The sequence below is a fragment of the Drosophila persimilis genome, unplaced genomic scaffold, assembly GCF_003286085.1.
Source record: "Drosophila persimilis strain 14011-0111.01,24,50 unplaced genomic scaffold, DperRS2 tig00001036-arrow-arrow-pilon, whole genome shotgun sequence".
NCBI classification, from domain to species: domain Eukaryota; kingdom Metazoa; phylum Arthropoda; class Insecta; order Diptera; family Drosophilidae; genus Drosophila; species Drosophila persimilis.
Window position 1 is genome coordinate 20942 of NW_020825402.1, and position 4534 is coordinate 25475.

The 4534-nt window shown below is 44.7% G+C and overlaps 1 pseudogene; it reads left to right on the forward strand.

The window, feature by feature from the left end:
* Positions 1–314: 314 nt before the first annotated feature.
* On the forward strand, positions 315–1597 carry LOC6602574 (annotated as a pseudogene).
* The last annotated feature ends 2937 nt before the right edge of the window (positions 1598–4534 follow it).

Below are 4534 nucleotides of genomic sequence, written 5' to 3' on the forward strand. Positions count from 1 at the left end.
CATGGCCCTTCAAGAGTTCATGATTTGTTAGCCCCATTTGTCAAAGATATACATACATAGATATGTTTACTCCTCCGAGGACAGACAAACCAAAACAGTAGTGAGTGAAGGGCCGATGTCCACTCGTTTTTAGATACTGATCCTTTCGAATTTCCTGAATGTACCGACCAAATAGCCCTTGAAGTGAGTGTCACTTTCTCATGGAGTACATTCATCGCCTCAATTTGGCATTCTCTATTGCTAGAAATTGAACACGAAATACGTATCTAGAATATTGTGATATTTGGTACTTTGTGTGGGCTTAACGAAAAATAATGCTTGCAGCGCCTGCGACCACGTCCCCAGGCTATCCAGCGTCGCTGGACTTATACGCAAGAAAAGACGAGGTCTGCGACCTCGAAGGATGGCGCATTGGTCTGCAGAAGGCAGCCGCCCAGAACCTGACGAGACAGCTGCAGGAGATGCCCTCCAACCTCCTCACACCCACAGCTTTTGCGCAGAATGTCGTCGAGGTGCTGTGCAAATCCGGTGTCAATGTGGAGGTCAAGGTCGAGGGCTGGGCCGAGAGCCAGTCAATGCACGCCTTCCTGGCTGTGGGCAAGGCCTCGTGCGAGCTACCCATCTTCCTGGAGCTGAGTTACTACGGCACCTGTGCCGAGGAGCGCCCCATTGTGCTGGTGGGCCAAGGCGTGACTTACGATGCTGGAGGATTGTGCCTGAAAGAGAAACATGAGCTCTTCCATATGCGTGGCGACATGACCGGGGCCGCCGTTGTGGTGGCCTGTTGTCGAGCTGTGGCTGGCCTGCGTTTACCGGTAAGTACTCAGGACAGAAATGATATCTCCTTGAATAATAATGCTGTTCTTAGGTCAACATTCGCGGCCTGATACCTCTTTGTGAAAACGTAGTGGGCTGCAATTCGGTCCGTACTGGGGACATGGTCAAGTCCATGAACGGCAAGACCATCGAGATCCAGTGCACCGATCACGAGGATGTACTGGTCCTGGCAGACGCCCTGCTGTATGCGCAAAACTTCTGTCCCAAGTGCATCATTGACGTCGGCACCTGCTCGGGCTACATGCGCCAGGCCCTGGATGAGTCGGCTGCGGGGGTCTTTACCAACTCGGAGATCCTGTGGCAGCAGATCAAGCACGCCAGCATGCATACCGGAGATCGTGTGTGGCGCTTCCCATTGTGGAAATATTACAGCAAGGCCGTGCGTGCCGGGGGACGAAGCGATGTGCAGAACTATGGCATTGACCGAGGTGGACGTCCCAGCAAGGCCGCTGCCTTTCTCCGTGAGTATGTGCCCTGTGGCCAGTGGATGCATATTGTGAGTATTGTGGGGCGCTTTGTTTGGGCGCAGAGCTTATGGACTTTCTCCCTCAAAGGATGCCACAAATGTTATGGTGACAAAGGGCTTCGAATACGAGTATCTGCGCAAGGGAATGGCCGCCCGACCCGAACACTGGTGGAGTTTATTGATCTGACGATTTGCAAGGATACGGCCCCACGTTTGGCCAAGTAATCAATCTCTAACGGGAATCCAATGTTATATATATTTTTTACTGTGTTTTTTGACGATGCCACACACGAACACAAAATTATACTTGAGCTATTTATTTATTTATTTATTAAATTAACAATTATCTGTTAATAATGGTACTTAGTTACTAAAGGCGGAAAAAGATAAGTTTAAAGTTAGCTAAATTTAAATGATTATAAATATTGCATGCAATTAGTTTAAGAGACAGTTCAGGGGATAGGGTTTGACAGAGGGAGTTATAATTATAGCATAAAACCCTAAAAGGTTCATGATCAGCATAATTAGACCTACATATGGGTAGACGGATAGGCCTAAAAGTACGGGTAGGTCTAGATGGAACGGCCAAGTCAATCTGACCCACGAGATTTTGGGAGTCAACAGTCCCAAGAAGGAGCTTGTGCACGAACATTACGCCATTGCATATTCTGCGATGGTGCAACGACGGCAGGTCAATAAGATTTAGCCTAGACCGGTAGGGTGGCAAGATTCTACCTGAGTCCCAGTTAAAGTTCCGGGCAAAAATTAAAAATTGCTTTTGCACGGATTCAATAACAGCCTGCTGTACTTTATACTGCGGGCTCCACACACAAGAACAATACTCCAATATAGGACGTACTAATGAGATGTACAGTTGTTTCGTAACGTACGGGTCGTCAAACTCCTTGGACCAACGCTCGATGAACGCTAAAACACCCTTAGCTTTATTTACAGTTGCAGCTATATGGGTGTTAAAACACATCTTATGATCAGAAAGGATTCCGAGGTCATTTGAACTCGAAATTCGCTCAAGGACATGATTTCCTAGAACATATGGGAGCGCGAACAATGAGGAGCGCGACGGTAAAATGTCATAAGTTTGCATTTGGAAAGGTTCAGAAAAAGAAGATTAGTTGAACACCACAATAGTAGTTCACTTAGATCAAGTTGAAGGCGTGTGTGCAAATACCAATCAGAGTAAGAAAGACAGATTTTGACATCATCAGCATACATTAGTGTAGTAGAGTATGTTATAACTTTAGGAAGGTCATTCACAAATAAAACGAGGGGGAACGTTGTGAGTTGCTGCGGACACCGCAACTCTACAGTTATACCCGATACTTAGTCAGTATGGCTTTCCTCCGGCAGACGCCGCTAATATTAAACGACACGACAAAAAGTGCGTGCGAGAGAGACAGAAAATCAGGCTGAGCGTGACGTCGGGCGCTGCGTAGCCAATGCAAATTGATTTGTTCCTTTTGGCTATAAAAATTATCTGATCTGATCCAGACTCAGCAATCTGATAGATATGGTCATTCTCTATGATTCTGCGTTTTTAGTTTTCTCAAATCTGCAATATTGTGGATGCAACAGATTTTCGTCCTTTGTGGGGGCGGATGAGATATACGTTTTATACTGACATCTTAAAGGAGTGTGTGTACCAAATTTGGTTACTCTAGCCTTAATAGTCTCTGAGATTTGTGGTTGCCCCAGATTTTCGTCCTTTGCGGGGGCGGAAGGGGGTGTGGCAAAATTTGGACACGAAACGGATAAAGTCCGATATCACAGGAGTGTGGATACCAAATTTGGTTGCTCTGGCTCTTATGGGTTCTGAGATCCTTGAACTCATATTTTGCAATTAACAAAACCGACCATGAAACCTGTGTGTTAGAGAGAGAGACAGAGCGAGAAGGAATGAAATTGTGTTCTTGATTCAGGCTATAATAATTATACGATCTGGTTGAGATTTTGCACTCTAGAAGATATAGTCATCTTCTACGATTCTGCGTTTTTAGTTTTCTCGTATCGTCGAAATTGTGGATGCCACAGATTTTCGTCCTTTGTGGGGGCGGAAGTGGGCGGGGCGAAGTTTTGAAATATTCTTGTAGCAGTGACATATCACAGAAGTCTGGATCCAAAACATGGTTGCTCTAGCTCTTATAGTCTTTGAGCACTAGGCGCTGAAGGGGACGGACGGACGGACGGACGGATGGACGGACGGACGGACAGACGGACAGACAGACAGGGCTCAATCGACTCGGCTATTGATGCTGATCAAGAATATATATACTTTATGGGGTCGGAAACGATTCCTTCTGGACGTTACACACATCCACTTTCACTACAAATCTAATATACCCCAATACTCATTTTGAGTATCGGGTATAAAAATCAGCAAGTCAAGTGGAAAATAGATTCATTAATCGGATAAAATTATGTGCGCATGGTTAAATGTTCTATATAGCTAATAATATTTGACGGAATATCAAAATATAGCAATATAGTTTCCAATCCTTGGATCCTCCGATTAACCTATTATAAGCCAAGGGGATATTTCAATTTTCCCCCGAAAATAATGAAAATTTATTAATGTTACCGCAGTTCAGGTGAAAGATATTGTTAATGTGTGTGTGTGTGTGTGTGTGTGTAGGAAGCTGGGTTGCATTCGGTACATAAACCGTCTACAGTTTGGTCGTCGCAACTAGAACTTGAACCAGTTGGATTGCGGAGTGGGTATCCTACGGTGCGCAAGGGAGGATCTGAAGACACGGCGACAGCCCCTGATGATTGCGATGGAAGATGAGTGACAGGCAGCTATGGTACTTTTTCTGATACTGAGTTTTATTGAACAAATGCATCTCCTTATATAGCTAGCAGTGGTACTCTTATTCTATGGGAAGGAACGCACAGGCTCCTTGTGAGTGTATTTTTAGATTGGGTACACTTACTCTGTGCGGGGGTTATATTTCAGTGTATTTACCTAGGTACTTGGCAGCAATAAAGTAGATAGTTTATTGCTTGATCCCTTTTGGTGGGTTCGAGTTTACAAGTGCTATTGTCTATTCTTAGTTGCTAATGTATTTTTCGTGTCGTCATATTCAGTTACATGAAATGACATGAACAATTTTATTTATGAGTATTTGTGTATGAGATTGAACTGTATATTCCTAATATTCATTAAATACATGTCTGTGGCTGAACATTCTCCCAGCCGTTGAACTGGTGTTCAAC